Source organism: Lissotriton vulgaris, chromosome 6, assembly GCF_964263255.1.
Source record: "Lissotriton vulgaris chromosome 6, aLisVul1.2, whole genome shotgun sequence".
NCBI classification, from domain to species: domain Eukaryota; kingdom Metazoa; phylum Chordata; class Amphibia; order Caudata; family Salamandridae; genus Lissotriton; species Lissotriton vulgaris.
This window is the reverse complement of record NC_141694.1, coordinates 242,550,936-242,570,358: the sequence shown is the minus strand read 5'-3', so window position 1 is coordinate 242,570,358 and position 19,423 is coordinate 242,550,936.

The following is a 19,423-nucleotide window of genomic DNA, read 5'->3' as shown; positions in this document are numbered from 1 at the left end:
CCAAGAGAAGAAGGCCACCACTCGCTCGACCACAGATTCTGGTTCTTCCCAAATATTAACACCTCGGTTTTTTCACCGTTTAGCTTCAGGGAATTTATAGTCATCCAGTCTGCCGCATACTGCATGCAGACCCTGAAGCTGGCGGCAGATGTCTTAACCGAGGTGTGAGCAAGAGAGACCATAATCTGTGTGTCGTCTGCATAGGATACCACCTCCATTCCCTGAGATTTGATAAGTCTTGCAAGGGGGGCCACATAGATGTTAAAAAGGGTCGGACTTAAGGCCGACCCTTGTGGCACCCCACATTGCAGAGACTTGGCAGGGGAGAGGTGGTTCCCAAGCATCACTCTCTGTTCCCTTTCGGTCAGGAAGGAAATCAGGAGACTCAGGGCAGATCCAGTGACACCCGCCTCCCTTAGCCGAGATGACAAGATGGCGGGGGAGAGGGTGTCGAAAGCGGCCGTGAGGTCCAGCAGAACTAGGACTGTGGTTTGGCCAGAGTCCACCTTGCGTCGGATGTTATCGACCACATAGGTAAGGGCGGACTCTGTGCTATGATGTTTTCTGAAACCGTGCTGGGTGTTGTCCAGGTATTCAGAAGATTCGAGAAAGGCAGATAGATGGAAATTCAAATGCGACTCAAGCAACTTCGCGGGTGCAGGAAGAAGCGAAATGGGCCTAAAATTTTTCAGCATGGCCGGGTCCAGAGTCGGCTTCTTAAGTAGCGGCTTGACTATAGCCTTCTTCCAAATAGAAGGGAAAGAGCCTTGCGCGATGGCCTTGTTTAAGACGTCAAGCAAAAGAGGAGAAAGGTGAATTCTGCACTCTTTCAGTTTCTTAAGGGGTATTGGATCCAGGGGGGAGGCCGATTTAATTTTGTCAAGAAGAGAATTCAGAGATTCAAGGGATAGGGAGGGAAAAGATGTGAATAGGCAGGGGGGGTCCTTGCCTAGTGCATCAAGATTGGATATGAGAGGAGGAGTGTTGTGATCAAGAGCAAGACGGTGAGATTCGAGGGCGACGTGAATGTCATGTATTTTACTATGAAAGAAGTCTGAGATATCGTTACAGAGTTGTTGGGAACTGACTACTGGGTCGGGAAGTTGCAGTGAACATAAAGAGTCAGCGATTTTGAAAAGATCTCTTGAAGAAGAAAGAGAGCTGGTCAGATTTGAAAAATATTCCTGTTTCTTGATAGTCACTTGGTATTTGTAGGCACGTAGTGCGGATTTATGGGCCTCTCTATCTTTTAAGTCCCAGGATTTCCTCCACTTCCTTTCACTACTCCTGCAACCCTGTCTCATACTGGGGTGAATGTATGACATTGTTCTACATTCTGTCCATCAACTGTGTTTTTTGCAATTTCCTTCTCACAAATTCTCCTTCTATGTACTTTAAGGGCCACTGGAATTATGTAGCAGGGTTTGATCGAAGTATATGGCAGGTTTTTCTAAATAATGCTGCAAGAGAAGGCAAATTATGCGGCTTAATGCTGCACATCTTGATATAGTATTACCTCATTACTTTGTCATTTTGACACCGGTAAAAAAATGTCTATGGAAAGGATTCATCTCATTAACACTAGTCTTACACCCAAATACAGCAACAAACCACAGAAAGATGACTAGTCAACTTTTGTGAAGGTCCCTCCACGGTGCAGCAGCATGTGTTGTCATATTTAGAGTAACGTTTGATCTGTTCAACTTAGAAACAATTTTTCCTATTAAAATCTGCAGATTATGCAGCAGATGATGGATTATGTGGGAACTGCAGCAAATCCATAACAATGTGGAAATGTCTGCTGCACAAACTGGTATAATTCCAGTGGCCTAAGTATATCATATACTGTCAATACAATAACTTTAAAATCCATTTAAGAATATGTTAATTGTATCTCTTTATGTCCGGAATACATTATGCATCCAGTTCCCAAAGAAAATTTACCACCTCAAATACTGCCTTCTGCTCATCCAGATCTAGATATCCAACATGTACCTGAAGCTCAACCCTTGCCAAAACAGAATTCCCACTATTCTTCAAAAACAACCAGCAACAAGTAGTGCAAACCTTGCACAGTGACATGAACATATTTGAACACCACCATTCACCCATGCCAAAGCTTTCGGATTCACTCTGAACACTGACCTCACCCTGAAGGAACTCATCCATAAGAAAACCAAAACAGTTGGGTACCATCTCTCTGTACTGAAGAAAGTGAAACCTTTCTTCAGAGAAAGTGACTTCAGAACTGCCATACCAGACCTTTAAAGCTCAACTCAATGGCCTTCCAGGCTCCACACTTCCACCAACAACCCACCTCCCCCTCGGTCATCTTTTATTTCACCATGGGCCTCACAAAATAAGATCACATTACCATCTTCCCTGCCAGAACTCCCTTAGTTCCCCTTGCCACTGTGTACCATCTTCAAAGTCAGCTGATTCATCTACAAAGCACCTACCCACATTTGGCCGACATGCTCACCACCTCCAATTATTCTCAGCACACCTGCAGTCAAGACACCATGAGACTGGACATGACGTAGAATAAACATAAAATAGTAATGCCCCAGGCCTGCTGCATTTATTCACTCAGTATCTAGAATGGCATCCATAGACCCACCAGAGGCACTCAAAACATGCATCAATTTAGGCGAGCGCTAAAGACACATCTTTTTGAAGAACACTACATCATGACGATTACAGCCCACCTTTATTGCCAGAAGCCAGCTTTCCTTCCAATATAATCTTTTGACTGTATCTTTTCCTGTGTTCCTTTTGGTCATGTTTAAGCTAGACAAACACTACATGTAAAGACTAGTTCTGGGTAACGTTAAAATTGCGTTAGCATAATTCACATCATTTTTGTAATTTTGCATTCCGCTTGCTACACGAAATTATGCACCATTGTTTGTGCAAATTGTGGTAATAATTTCATACTCCATTGCTGCTTCATTCCATTGGCTCTCCCTACAATTGATCAATTGGAATAAAAAGTAACATGTTTTGAATATTCTATTACAATATTCATGGTAATAGTGATTATTATAGACAAAAATAATGGAAACTACAAAAAACTCAATAAATATTTCCCTGTGATTTTTCCTACATAGCCTTGGGAAGCACACTGTATGCTAATTTGCATTTAAAGAAAACTCATTTAATACCTAAATAATGTTCACTGCGTAGCAATAAGCAAATAATTCTAAACTCACACAGCAGGTTGGACCTTTCTGACAAAAATGAAGCCAAAATAGTGGGTGTATTCTTGGGGTAATCAGCAAATCATTCTCAAAACATCAGGAGCAGTTTCATTATGTTAAAAAGAAATGATGCTTGTGGAATTTTGGATGTTTATTTTCAAAACAATCTCAAATCCTCAACAACAGTTGAATCTTATGAAGTAATCAGATGCTAATTCTTAAATCCTCCTGAAGTCATCAGGAATAGTCACTTCTTTTGAAGTCATCAGATAATTATTTTTAAATCCTCCTGAAGTCATCAGGAAAAGTCACACCTTGTGAAATCATACTCGAATCATCATGCTCAAGTTTCTAAACTTTTATGTTGACTTCAAGAGCTTGTTGATGTCTGAGGATGTGAAAATGACTTCTTTAGTAGTTGGATGATCATCCAATCACTCTGGGATGACTTCTAAAATAATTCTGTTTGATATGAGAGATGTGTTTCCATTGACACTGTATTGAGTGCAGGATTTCAAGTCAGGTAGAGTTTGACCTGATTTTTCCCTCCTCCCCCCGCTACCTCCACATGTATTGACAAAACTGGGACATCTGTTACTCTAGTGGGCTAAAATCACCCCTTTTCCGATATTTTGGGGAATAGCATGTAGAGATCAGTGTTTCTGTGACAATTCCTGCATTACCTCTCTGGGTTTTACTGGGAGAGCTAATTTCCCTTCAGCAGCTGACATCTTTGAGTGAAACACCTCACCTATAATCTTGATGGGGCCAGCAACTTACTGCTACCCCACTCATCGTGAGTCTTGGGAGCTCTCATAATGAGACTCTACATATCTAGGTATTAATCATGCACTATAGCAGATTATGGCCTTCATTATTTTGTAAAATAGTCTTATAATGTTTTGATGGTTAGACACATCTTTTTCCCCTGACTTTGCTATTTTATAAAAAAAACAATGTGGCTTCAGATGCTATGGTAATTCTGTCATAAAATATAATAACCGTTGTCACAGCGTTTTTCCAGGTATGCCAAATTTTCCAATTTAATATGCCAAACTCCTACAGTGCTAGCGATGACTGGCTGAACCATAATGTGGTCTGAACATGAAATGGAAAATGCCCTCCTGATTGTGTAAAGAAGAATTTTCACTTAGGTTAGGAAGCAGAAAGAGACTAAAGGATTATTTTTACTTGCATTGTGGAGGATCTTTATGGGCTATGTCAAAGAACTTCATTAATTCAAATTAACATGAGACCAGAGGATTTTGTTTGCAGCCAATGGACCAAAATGAGTGGTACTCATTGTACCACTCATCTACAAAAGATAGTGTATAGTTATGGGTGCTATTTTTAACAGAGTAGGAATATGTTATTAAGGGGGCAGTTGTTTGAGTCTAGGGTAAAAAATTAGATCAAAGATGAACGAAAAGGAGTGCTGAGAAGGAGACTTCTGGTGCCTGGAAGGGAACTGCTAAGGAAACCTGGGAGTGAGCTGAATGACATGGCAGCAACCTTGAGGTGGGGCCTAGGAAATTGTGTGGAGAGCGTTGGGTGCAAATTAAAAGGTTATCTAGTGCTGATTATGTAATAAGAGCAATGCCATACCTTGGCGAGGATGGCTGATCAGTCTGAAATGATTTTCGAACAGGGTGTGGGGACACTTTGCACAATGGGTCTATGGTATGGTGGCACTAATGTGTGAGATGTGACAGGTCTACTAGTTAGCTAATAGGGGGAACTGAAGTATTTGGCTGGAGGAAAGGTCCTGGTGTGTAGAGGATGACAGAGAAGTAATACCCTTAAGGCAGTTGGGGTACAAGAGAAATAGTTGTCATAGCATTAAATTCAATAGCACTGAAAGTTTACTTGAGGTCGTGAGGGACCAGGGTAAATCCAATGTGAAGACTGACCACAATGGATGGCAGGCCACCTACAGGACTCAGAGAGGTCCTGCTGGCAACGTACCTTGGATGGAGCAAAGTGTTGACGTCTAAAACTCTAGGTGAGGAGGCACCATGTTGTCGTTGCTCAGTGGATGGAGGTAAGTATCACTGTTGATCCGCACCGTCAATGGAAGCTTCGGTGTCGAACCCCTTTGCAATGCAGGTGCTGCATTCATATCAAGCTGCGCTGTTTGTCAGGCGTTGACTCGCCCAGGCAGTAAACTCGCTATCATCAAGCGGGCGCTGCATCGACAATGCGTTGGTTCTGATGACCGCCGTATCAACCTTAATGTAGAAAATGCTGCAAGAGCCCAATTCTGAGCCCCAGGACTGGGGGAGTACATCAGGCAAGGGTAGGACTCCACAATGGCAGAGTCCAGCAACACCATCAGGATTGTAGGAAGTCTTTTGTGTCCCTGAGACGTCAGAAAACAGGAGGCAAGCCAGAAAGTACTTGGAGTAACCTTGGTTTCAAGTGAGATGAGTCTAGTCCTTGTTCTCAGCAGGGCAGCTCAGCAAATCAGAGAAGCAGTTCCTCAGAACATTCAGTCAAAGCAAAGTGGCAATTCTTACAGCACAAAAGCCTTTTCTCCAGCCAGTTCTGCCCATGTCCAAAAGTATATTGATTTGGCAGGGTCAGAGCCCCAGTACTTACACACAAATGTGCCTTTGAAGTGGGGGTGACTTTAAAGGAGCGGAGCACCTTGAAGTGCAGAGGTACCCTTTGATCCCAGCCCTTTCTACAAAGCTATCTGTAGGGGGTAATCAGCCTTTGTGAGGGGAAAGGACACAGCCTATTCAGATGTATGTGTGAGCTCTCTACCCCCCTCAGAATGTATATGAATGCAGATGAGTCCTCTGCCACCCCCACCCTGTGTTTGTTTCTGTCTAGAGGGAATGCAAAAAGTTTAGCTGTCACCCAGCCCAGACATGTGTTGTAGAGAGGCTACAGTACTGTTAAGAAAAACAAGGGAACCCACTCGGTAAGCAAGGAACAAGGGTATTGGTAATATCAGTCAACAAAGGTCCTTGACAGGGAACAGAATACACAGACTCAAAATAATTATAGGCCACAATCTGCACTATAATAGCTAAGGTGTCCAGCCGGACCCTAAATGTAATCAATGGCAAGAATAGAAAACATTTAAAAAAACGACATATATGTAGTGGGACACAATCCTGTATCCACAACAAACAACAAGGCTAGACAAATATACAAGGGTAAGAAATTTAACAGGCAATTTTACATTTTGTGAGAAGCTAGTGCAAGAATAGTGAAAATCAATCTAGCTTTACTCTTGTAGTAAAAATGTAAATATATCACACAATGGGGAACTAGTGTTTAAACTACAACAACTGTCGACGGCGTTTCGATCCTGTAAAAATGAAGGATCATCATCAGGACAACCAATGCATTGCCTACTATACAAGCCTAATTACAGGAAGGAATCCATGTAAACCCAGGATGGCTTAAGCTAGAGGGTTTCGTGGTTCTATTAGACATCAATGGTTGGGCGTGGCCCCGCTAGGAGTGTAGGGCAGGACCCCTAGTACCTGAGTAATAGGGAAGGTAGAGCCGGCCGTCCGATTAAGGCACTGTGGTAAGAAAATCAAAAGAAACAAATATATATATCTGGGCGGAGCCTAACCACACATCTAATCTGATTGGCTGTCAGCACTTCATCCAAGAAGCGTTGGCAGCCATCGTGGGACCAATATACATGATAGCACCTCATTAAAAAGCATTGCAGTTAATAGAAGGTTTTAGGACTTTAGTTACATTATAAATCATGTGTTGATGGTACCATACATACTCATTTTAGGAATTGTGGAGTGTTCTAAGGTCATTTTACCATGTGAAAAAGCCTTCTGCTGGGATATCATAAATAATGTATGAAAGAAAACTATTATCTCATGCTTTTCCCACAGTGGTTTGGAAGGGGATCTATAAGCTAAACTGAAAGCATATTTTCTGTAAATTCACATTATCTTCCTCAGTCATGTGAGAATAAAGTCTGACATTCTCAGTAAACCATGTACATCCAACAAGGACAGAGACTGTCAGTTGATTCCTTTGTGTTCTACTACAGATTCCCAGAGTGTTCTAAAGAACAACAAGAGCGCTAACAGTCCTACTTATTACAAAGGTATGGCACACCTGAAGCCATCTTGATTGTAATAAAGTGGTAACTCTTAAAACATTTAATTTAAAAAGGAACAAAATGAGGGGGTATATTTTGCCATAGAAAGTATGATTAGTGATGCAGAAATAAAAACGGGGGCACATTTTGAGTGACTTCTCAAATCCTCTTCTATTTCTTAAAAAAATTCTGACATGCAGTCTCCCAAGATGGCCACCATAGAGAAAAGAGCCCAAATGTAGCCCAAATATCACCCAGATGTAGCCCAAGTATAGCCCAATGACAGAATGTCCCAGAGTGTTCTAAAGAACAACTAGAGCGCTAACAGTCTTACTTATGACAAAGGTATGGCACACCTGAAGCCATCTTGATTGGAATGAAGTGGTAAGTCTGAAAACATTTAATTTAAAAAGGAACAAAATGGGGGGGTTAATTTTTCCATAGAAAGTATGATCACTGCTTCAGAAAGAAAAATTAGGGCACATTTTGAGTGATTTCTCAAATCCTCTTCTATTTCATTAAAAAATTCTGACATGCAGACTGAAACATGCACTTTCAATACCAGCATTAGACTTCCCTGGTGAGCAGTAGCTTTACTACAGTGATCTAATAAGAAACTAGCGTGCTAACATTCTGAATTAACGGCAAATGTGTGTCACATCTGAATGCCTTCTTGATGGAATCAAAGTAGAAAACTGAAAGTATTTCCTACTGAGGAGACTGTAGTAAATGAGGAAATTAGGAAACTCCATAAAAAATAAGTCTCGCAAGATGGCCACCAGAGACAAAAGAGCCCAAATGTAGCACACATATCCCCCAGATGTAGCCCAAGTATAGCCCAATGACAGAATGTCCCAGAGTGTTTTAAAGAACAACTAGAGCGCTAACAGTCTTACTTATGACAAAAGTAGGGCACACCTGAAGTCATCTTGATTGGAATAAAGTGGTGACACTTAAAACATTTAATTTGCAAAGGAACAAAATGAGGGGGTTCATTTTGCCATAAAAAAATATGATTTGTGCTGAAGAAAGAAAAATTAGGGCACATTTTGACTTCTCAAATCCTCTTCTATTTCATTAAAAAAATTCTGACATGCAGACTGAAACATGCACTTTGAATACCAGCAGCAGACTTCCCTGGTGAGCAGTAGCTTTACTACAGTGATCTAATGAGCAACTAGAGTGCTAACATTCAGAATTGATGGCAAATGTGTGACACATCTGAATGCCTTCTTGATGGAACCAAAGTAAACAAGCATTGAAAATGCAATAGATCTCGCCCTCGTTTAAGTTAAAGCCATTCTGTTTGTAATGAGGTGGCTTTTTAGCTTTGCTTTTATTAGTGATTTTCAAACTTTCATGTAAATAAAATGCATATGTATGCATATATGTATATGTATGCATGCATTTATATTTGTATTTATATGGATGTATTATGTTACAACGCGGACTGTAACAACGCATACCGTTACAACGCATCTTTTACAACGCGGATACTGTTACAACTCATGTATTTACAACGCATTTTTTTACAACGCAGGTACCTTTACAACGCATACCATTACACCGTAAGTATTGGTAAGTATATATTAATATTAATATTATAAACAAACAACAAACACAACCTCAGCATAATCTCCTACGCCGACGACACCCAGCTGATCCTCTCCCTGACCAAGACCCCGCCGCCGCCAGAGCCAACCTGCACGAAGGGATGAAAGAGGTAGCCGAGTGGATGACGACCAGCCGCCTGAAACTGAACTCGGACAAGACGGAGGTCCTCATCCTGGGCTCCTCTCCCTCCGCCTGGGACGACTCCTGGTGGCCTCCCGGCCTGGCACCGCACCCAAACCGACAGACCATGCACGCAACCTGGGCTTCATTCTGGACTCCTCCCTCTCCATGACCAGGCAAGTCAACAACGTCTCCTCGGCATGCTTCAACATCCTACGCATGCTACGGAAGATCCTCTGGTGGATCCCCACCGAGACCAGGAAGACCGTCACCCAGGCCCTCGTCACCAGCCGACTGGACTACGGCAACGCCCTCTACGCCGGTACCACCGCCAAGCTCCAGAAGAGACTCCAGCGGATCCAGAACGCCTCAGCCAGACTCATCCTCGACATCCCACGAACCAGCCACATCTCCGGACATCTGAGAGACCTTCACTGGCTCCCCGTCAACAAAAGAATCACCTTCCGCCTCCTCACCCACGCACACAAAGCCCTACACGACCAAGGCCCGAGCTACCTCAACAGCCGAGTCAACTTCTACGCTCCCAAACGCCACCTCCGATCAGCCAACCACGCCCTCGCCGCCGTCCCCCGCATCCGAAGAGCGACTACAGGAGGAAGGTCCTTCTCCTACCTGGCCGCCAAGACCTGGAACTCCCTCCCGACCGACCTGCGCCTGACCCAAGACCACCTCTCCTTCAGGAAGAAGCTGAAGACCTGGCTGTTCGAGCAGTAGCGGCTCCCCCCCCCCAGCGCCTTGAGACCCTACGGGTATGTAGCGCGCTTTATAAGTGTCACTGATTGATTGATAATCGTAAATTAATTTTAAAAATATATAATTTAATGTAATTTTATTTAATTTAATTTCAATTAATTAATTTAATTTAAAATTAATTTTACTTTATTTTTACCCTGTACCCCTGTACCCCAGAAACTCAAAACTGACCCTCAACCCCAAAAATAAATTAAAGTAATTTAATTTAATTTAATTTCAATTAATTAATTTGATTTAAAATACATTTTACTTTATTTTTACCCTGTACCCCTGTACCCCAAAAACTCAAAACTGACCCTCAACCCCAAAAATAATGTAATGTAATTTAATTTAATTTATTTTCAATTAAATAATTTAATTTAAAATTAATTTTAATTTATTTTTACCCTATACCCCAAAAACTAAAAACTGACCCTGAACCCTAAAAATACCCCTTTACCCAAAAACTAAAAACTGACCCTGAACCCTAAAAATACCCCTTTACCCAAAAACTAAAAACTGACCCTGAACCCTAAAAATACCCCTTTACCCAAAAACTAAAAACTGACCCTGAACCCTAAAAATAAATTAAAGTAATTTAATTTAATTTAATTTCAATTCATTAATTTAATTTAAAATACATTTTACTTTATTTTTACCCTGTACCCCTGTACCCCAAAAACTCAAAACTGACCCTCAACCCCAAAAATAATGTAATGTAATTTAATTTAATTTATTTTCAATTAAATAATTTAATTTAAAATTAATTTTAATTTATTTTTACCCTGTACCCCAAAAACTAAAAACTGACCCTGAACCCTAAAAATACCCCTTTACCCAAAAACTAAAAACTGACCCTGAACCCTAAAAATACCCCTTTACCCAAAAACTAAAAACTGACCCTGAACCCTAAAAATACCCCTTTACCCTAAAACTAAAAACTGACCCTGAACCCTAAAAATACCCCTTTACCCAAAAACTAAAAACTGACCCTGAACCCTAAAAATACCCCTTTACCCAAAAACTAAAAACTGACCCTGAACCCTAAAAATACCCCTTTACCCAAAAACTAAAAACTGACCCTGAACCCTAAAAATACCCCTTTACCCAAAAACTAAAAACTGACCCTGAACCCTAAAAATACCCCTTTACCCAAAATCTAAAAACTGACCCTGAACCCTAAAAATACCCCTTTACCCAAAAACTAAAAACTGACCCTGAACCCTAAAAATACCCCTTTACCCAAAAACTGAAAACTGACCCTGAACCCTAAAAATACCCCTTTACCCTAAAACCCAAAACTGACCCTAAACCCTAAAAATACCACTTTACCCCAAACATATAACATTTAAAATATAAATATATACTTACCAATACTTACGTTGTAATGGTATGCGTTGTAAAGGTACCTGCGTTGTAAAAAAATGTGTTGTAAAAACATGAGTTGTAACAGTATCTGCGTTGTAATAGATGCGTTGTAACAGTAGTGCGTTGTAAAAAATGCGTTGTAACAGGTGCATACCTATTTATATAGATATGCAGATTATATATTTTTATATATGTATGTAAATAGATATACACATACATATATTTACATACATATGCATATATATGCATATATATATGTGTATATGTGTGCATGTAGAGAGAGGTAGAGAGGTAGAGGTGTAGAGGTAGAGGTGTAGAGGTAGAGAGGTAGAGGTAGAGAGGTAGAGACTAGTAGAGAGAGAAGTAGAGAGAGGTAGAGAGTAGAGAGTGAGTAATAGAGAATAGAGAGTGAGTAGTAGAGAGTATTAAAGAGCAGTAGAGAGAGTAGCAGAGAGTGAGTAGTAGAGAGTAGTAAAGTGAATAGTAGAGTGAGTAGTAGAGAGTGAGTAGTAGAGAGTAGTAGAGAGTAAGTAGTAGAGTGAGTAGTAGAGAGCAGTAGAGAGTGAGCAGTAGAGAGTAGTAAAGAGTGAGTAGTAGAGAGTAGTAGAGAGTGAGTAGGTGAGAGTTAGTAGAGAGTAGTAGAGAGTGAGTAGTAGAGAGTGAGTAGCAGAGAGAGTGAGAATAGTAGAGAGTAGTACAGAGTGAGTAGTAGAGTGAGTAGTAGAGAGTAGTAGAGAGAGAGTAGTAGAGAGTGAGTATTAGAGAGTAGTAGAGAGTCAGTAGTAGAGAGTAGTAGAGAGTAAGTAGTAGAGTGAGTAGTAGAGAGCAGTAGAGAGTGAGCAGTAGAGAGTAGTAAAGAGTGAGTAGTAGAGAGTAGTAGAGAGTGAGTAGTAGAGAGTGAGTAGCAGAGACAGAGAGAATAGTAGAGAGTGAGTAGTAGAGTGAGTAGTAGAGAGTAGTAGAGAGAGCGTAGTAGAGAGTAAATAGTAGAGAGTAGTAGAGAGTGAGAAGTAGGGAGTAAGTAGTAGAGGATAGTAGAGAGTGAGTAGTAAAGCGTGAGTAGTAGAGAGAGTAGTAGAGAGTGAGTAGTAGAGAGTAGAGAGTAGAGAGTAGAAGAGAGTGAGTAGTAGAGAGTAGTAGATAGTGAGTAGTAGGGAGTGAGTAGTAGAGAGAGAGTAGTAGAATAGTAGAGAGTGAGTAGTAGAGAGTAGTGGGGAATATTCCAAAGTTTGGCACAGCACCACTTGCACTACAACTCCAATCAAATCATATCACTTAGAGTCCTTTTTGAAGCGCTGAATCTTGGTGTAAATTCAAATGCTTTTATTTTCCTTAACTTTATGTACCACAGCCAGCCGACGCGTTTCGTTCTGTACAACAGAACTTCTTCAGGGCGTTCTTATTTCCTTCAAGGTATGTCGGTATCCTGTTGTCATATAACTAGATATTTCTTCCAAATGTTAGACGAGTCGTAAGTACATTCTAATAAAAAGTGACAAGGTATCAATTTCACCCACACAATTCGGGCAGACTTGAGTAATTTATAGCATCCTCAAAGTCAGTCTTTCAAAAATTCTAAAGTATAGGACATGATAATCCAAATCCAAATGTTTCACAAGAAAAGTAATTTTCAATTGTTCGGAATATCGGCGTTTGGGCAGACATGACCCACGGACACAGTTTATGACTTTTCTTGAGAAACATTTGGATTATCATGTCCTATACTTTGGAATTTTTGAAAGACTGACTTTGAGGATACTATAAATTACTCAAGTCCATGGATGCTGCTGGGAACGCCTCCAGCAACACCCATTGCACGCCCCTTTAACGCAGGACACTGCGTTAAAGGGACTGATATTTATCAGGCAGGATATGCACCGGCATGATGGCCGGGCAGTTTCAAAGTGCAGCGGCATAGTCGCGGTATCTGCGGGGAGTGTTCAAGCCTTGGACCTTATTGAGCCGACCCTCCAAGTACAGGTTCGGACGTCCAACTCACCGGGTCGCCCCCAATGCCCATTACTAGGGCAAGTACCGCAGAAGACTACCGTAACCATGGTGCAGTAATCACTGCTGCCACCTTCTATTGCTCACCTCACCGGCATCTGAGGCTACAATTGTTAGGCATAATATCTATGTCCTGATGATGATCCGTGTATCAAGATAACAGATCGAAAACCGTCAACTTCTCATAACACCTTATACAAGCTCAAAACTTTATGTGTACTACTACTGTAAAGGTGTTTGTTATGTTCTGCTGTAACTTGACATTATGTAATTACTGGTACTGCAAACCTCAAGCTTTTTGCCTGCAAGCACTTTTGTTCCAGTTTTGTTACTGAATGTTCATTGCACATGTGTTAAGTAGGGTGCAGGCTTGTGCCCCACTTTGTGAATTGTTGTGTAACATTTCCTATATTTAACTGCAAAGTAAATACTAGACCTCTGACCGGCTGGGCAAGTCCAAATCATATAGCCACGACTGAGTCTATATTTATTCACCCTGTATATTCTCCCTAAAGGGACCACTGTTGTTTGAATAGCATTCTTCCCAAGGTCCCTTTCGACTTAATTGGGTTCCCTTGTTGTTTTCGAAATAAATACCCACCACTAACCAGCACCTCCCCTGAGGTAAGCACCCTGTGGAGTTAAAATATTAATTTTGCCCCCAAACAGTGACCAGTACCTTCCCTGAGCAAGCATCCTGCAGAGTTAGAATAGTAATTTTGCCCCCAACCCTAACCAGCATCTTCCCTGAGGCAAGCACTCTATGGTGCTACAATAGTATTTATGACCCACATCACTTTACAGCACCTTCCCTGAGGCAAGCACACTGTGGTGTCAGAATAGAAATGTTGCTCCCCACCAGTGACCATCATCTTGCCTGAGTTAAGCATCCGGTGGAGTTAGAATAGTAGTTTTGTGCCCCACCACTGACCAGCACCTTTCCTGAAGTAATCACCCGGTCGAGATAGTTTAGCAATTTGACCTCCCGTACTGACCAGCATCTTCCTTGAGGGAAGTTCCCTTGGAGTAAGAAAAGTCATTATGATGCCCAGCCCTGATCAGCACTTTCTTTGTGGCTAGAATCTGGTATAGTTATACTAGCAATTTTGACTTATTATGTAACTGATTTGAACCCACACAACAAAATGTTAAAAATTTCAGGCGGTAAATAGAATTTCCTTTGTAAAAATATATTTTACCCTATACTCACAGTAGATTTTCCAAAGGATTTTTTGGAGAAAAATCGATTGTTATATGTATATGGCGAAACAAATGATTAATTTCTCCATTTGGGTTTAAAATTAAACTTATCAGTAGATTCAAATTCACGTATTTTCTAGAGTAAAAATCTTTTCTCCTCCTGGGCAGTTTTACAGGTTCTGTGAATTAATTAACCCTTTCCATGCTCATGACGAGCTCAGCTCGTCATGAGGTAGCCTGGAGCTGTGCTCATGACGAGCTGAGCTCGTCATGACACAAGCAAAATGGCAATTTCCAGCACAGGAGAGGAATTGCCTTAGCAGCCATAGTGTTAAAAACATTTTTTTAGGTATATCATTTAATTGATTTCATTTAAGAACTTGTTTTGTTTAACCTTTACACCTACTTTGGTAAATAGATGGCAGTGTTTGAACTGCAAAGTCTCAGTTGTGTCCTCTTACTGCAGCTGTATGTGGTCAGCATGGAAATCAGCGCACTTCTGAGCACAAAATTGTGGTTGGCTGCATTTATACTTTTTTTTTAAGTAAATGAAGATTTGAAAGAAAATATGTTTAGACAAAATTTTGTGAATTAGAAGCTGACAGAATGTATATTTATTATGTGCTGTGTAAAATGTTGGTTCATATGTTGCGTTTCCGAATGGCAGCCATTTTGAGTATATGATGGGTCGCCTGCTTGGAATAAAAATAAAATGTAAAACATGTAAATCCAGTATTTGTAAAGTGCGAACAGCTGCCCGAAGGTATTCCGGCACTGGGGACTGTCAAGAATATTAAGCAAGCTATTGCCTAGAGTCACATGGTGCTAGGTTGACCTGCCACAGGGGAACCAACTCTGAGCCCCAGATTCTAGCGTCAGTCGCCCTGGCCTCGGCGCCACACCTCTTCCCTTATAGTGGAAGGACACCTGTTTTCTTCGCTTTTCTGTACGCATGTAGAGGCTGCTTCTGTCACAGACTGTAGGGTTTCTCTTGTTAGAAATTTTGTATATGTACACATAAATGTCATATATATAGATATATTCACTGAAAAAAACCATAGGTTTCACACCAGTTATAGTTAGTTGGAAATTTCACTGACATAAAACCATTGAAATTCCCATGTTATAGTTAGTTGGACTCACTATAACTTGCGCGCCTGCAATGCACTGCTGATGACGTCACATATTACATCACTCATGACATGGTCAGTGACATCACTCATGACATCACTGATGACACCATCTAGTGAATGTGTGTCTTTCTGAAAAATAAATATGTTTAATATATGTATATGTAAAGGTCGATGGAAGAATAAATGTTTAAATAAGTGTCTAAATGGATGTTTTTGTTTAAAAAAATTGATTGGTTAACTGGCTTATTAAGTGTATCTTAGTGAATACATATATTAGTGAGAAATGTTTAAATATTTAAATATATGTATTAGTGTTTCATTTTGTGTGTAAGTGGCTGCATGGGTTTGTGAGTAGGTACATGTGTGTGTATATGGGTTTTTAGATGTTGTTTTTAGTATCAGTATGAGTGTCTGTATGGTTTGGTGGGGGTATGACTTAGCATATAGATGCATCAATGACTGACTCTGTTTGTATGTGTTTTGAACACAACATATGTGCAGGGCTGTATGGGTGGATGAGTGTGTATATGTGTGTGTTAGTGAGTGAATGACTGTCTCACTAGTGTCTTTATCAGTAACGACATATGTTTTAATCTAGTATATGTGAGTATTGATGTATATAAGTGAGTATATGTGAGAGTGAGAGATTGTAAGAGTTCCTGTTTAAATAAGTATGTGTTTCTATAAGTGATTGTTTAAGAGAGTAAGTATGTGTAAGTGTCCTTAGAAGTAAGGTGGTAGTGTGTGTATAGTTGTATATGCTAATAAATGGATGTTCAATAGTTTATTTGCATGTGTGAGTATGTGTGTGAGTAACTTTTGGAAGACTGTCAATGTGTAACAGGATGTATATGTGTATCACTACATATGATGAGTGAGTATATGTTTGAGTGACTATTTAGAACTGTTGCTGAATGAGTGAATGTGTATATAGATGGTGGTATTACTGAATTGGTTGTTGTGACTGGTATGGGTATCTTCATTTTTTTGAAAATGTTAATTTCTATTTTTGAATATGTGTTTCAAGGGTTACATTACACTGAAAGGAGGTCTGTCACTCTGTCACAAGGATGGTGTCATCAGTGATGTCATGAGTGATGTCACTGACCATGTCATGCGTGATGTAATATGTGATGTCATCAGCAGTGCATTGCAGGCGCGCAAGTTATAGTCAGTTCAACTAACTATAACGTGGGAATTTCAATGGGTTTATGTCAGTAAAATTTCCAGCTAACTATAACTGGTGTGAAACCTATGGTTTTTTTCAGTGAATTTAATTGGTTTTTTAAATGCTCATTTGCTAATTCCTAACTATAACTGGTGTGAAACCTCTGCTTTTTTCAGTGAATTTCATAGGTTTTTTAAATGCTAATTCCTAACTATATATAGGGCCTCAAACCTATGAAATGTTATATTTTTTATAATGAATCCTATATTGTACATTTATATAATACTTTTTATTATTTATTTTTTTGCCCTGGTGCGCTCCTGGTGCACGCCTCGGTGTGCGCACCGGAAAGTGCACTTTTCCGGCACGCCCAGGGGTGCGCACCAGTGAGCGTCCCGTTAGCGCTATTGGAGCAAACAAAAACATCATTGTGACGTATCGCGTAGCCATGTCCGCGTGATACGCACGGCGTAAGCGCACCCGGAGGCACTCGAGCGAATACGATCGCGCAACGTAAGCATCCAACGCGCTTCCGTGACGCACCCCTTGGGCGCGTAGCTTAAGCGCGTCGGGTCATGTGACCTAAAAATAACACTTTTTATTGGTTCAGGACAGTTTTGGTTTCCAAATGATGAAAGCCCTGGTCATGTGACCTTAAAATAACTCTTTTCATTGGTTGTTATCAGTTTTTTTTTACAACTAATGAAAACCCCACCCATTTCCTTCATTTCTTCTTTCATTTTGGAGACAGCTAGACCTGTTTTTTTCTGTCCTACCATTTTGTGGAAAGAATGGCAGCTAGACCATCCAGCAGTAGTGAGGACTCAGATGGCTTCATTGAGGAAGAGCCTCCTCAGCCCAAGATCAAGGAGCATTTTATTTGAAATTTTTTTTCAATACCTGAAGGATTAAAAAAGGTGAATGCTCCCAAAGTAGAATGCAAAATCTGCCAAACTGTGCTTTCCCGAGGAGACCCAAAAAGGAAGTACAGTTTTGGCAATTCGACAATGATTCGCCTCGTCCAACACAGGCACCCCCAGAACTATGCCCGGGAGAATGTCCGAGACCTGGCACGTAATCCCCCAAGGGATGGTGCCTCTACATCTACAGGAGGAGCCTCAACATCAGGGAGAGGACATGCAGCGGAATTGGAGATGATTCTGAACATTCAGCCTGTTTTTAGTGACATTACTATAAAGTGCAAGCAATGCGATGAACTGCTTTGCTATGGTGAGCAGAACATCAAGCTCATTGCACGCAAGAGGCAAGAACACCGCTGCCTTCCCCAGCCCTAATTTGTCCCCTTTTTTTTGCTCCTGTTGAGCAGTTTTGCATTCCCTGTTTTTGTTTTTGTTGTGAAAAAAACATAAAAAAAGAAGAAAAAAACAGTACTTTTTAGAACTACCCCCAGTTCTCAAAAAAGAACTATATTCTTATCAAATTCAAAATGAGTAACTGAAGTGGAGTGCAGTGAGAGAGGAGAGGAAATTAAAATGAGTGAGAAAGCAAAGAAAGGGACGAGAGGGGAAGGGAAGTGAAGTAGGGGGACTGAAAGAAGGTGAGTGTAGGGAACGAGAGTGAGGAGAAGTAGAGTGAACATGGGGAATGTGGATAAGTGAAGAATATGTAGTAAAAGAACGTTGATGTGGAAGGGTAAGAAAAGACTGATGCAAGCCCTTTCACATCATACCTGCGCCAGGTGTAATGTATGCAAAGGGGGAGTATTGACGCAAGAAAGGGTCGTAGAAGTGACGCAGTGAAATCTATGAGATTTTAGGACACCATTGCGTCAAAATCTTGCGCCTGCCTCACAGCAGGCGTAAGACTGACGCAGCCCCTTTCACATGGGGCTGGCCCCATGTGAAAAGGATGCATTGCTGGAGTTGCATCACTTTTGTGATACACTCCAGCAATGCATCACTACCTCTAAGCACTTTAAATTATTATTTTACTGTTTCACTGGGTTTTTAACATGGTACGCTCCCCGGTGCGCGTACCGGGCGCTCCCCCCGCGCAAATCGAAAAAAACATATATATATTTTTTTGCCCCGCGGGGCCCTTTTATGGCCCCCACATCAAACCTAGGGGATCAGGGGGGTCTACTCTGCCCCCTTATGGTCATTTCCCCCTTTGTTTTTGCCTCCTCTTGTGTCTCCATCTTACCGAGACACAAGATGGCGGCCGCTCCGGACTGTTTCGAATGTTTACAGACACCCGAGAGCCAACCAGCTTTCCGCGCGCAAGTCGCGTAGTGCGCCCGGAGCGCTCCCCGGTCCCCGTACCGGGGCGCGGCCATGGATATATATACTGGAGCACATATCTTGAGACATAGCAAATCCACATCGGGCTACCAGTCCCTACAATTTTGCCAAGTTTGGGGGAAATCCATTCAGCCGTTCGGGCTAAAAATGAGTCGACCACCCTATGGAAATTAACATGGGGAAAAAACATTTTGGGATACCCCTTTTATCTTGGCCCCCGCTTGGCGAATTCCCCCCAAACTTTCAGGGAATGACCGAAGCGCCGCGAGGCACATTTGAGAAAATTTTCAGGCAGATTCCTCAATCGGCGCCAAAGCTATTCCCAATAGAATGTTGAGATTTTGCATTGAAAAACATCCTAACTATAACTACCTACTGGCGACCGCCAGTAGGTAATATATACATATATATAAATATATTTTTTTTAATACATAATAACTATTATACACATATTAAAATGAATGCACAAGTATTAAAGTGAATACCTCAGTATTAATAGACGCCCCCACCCAACA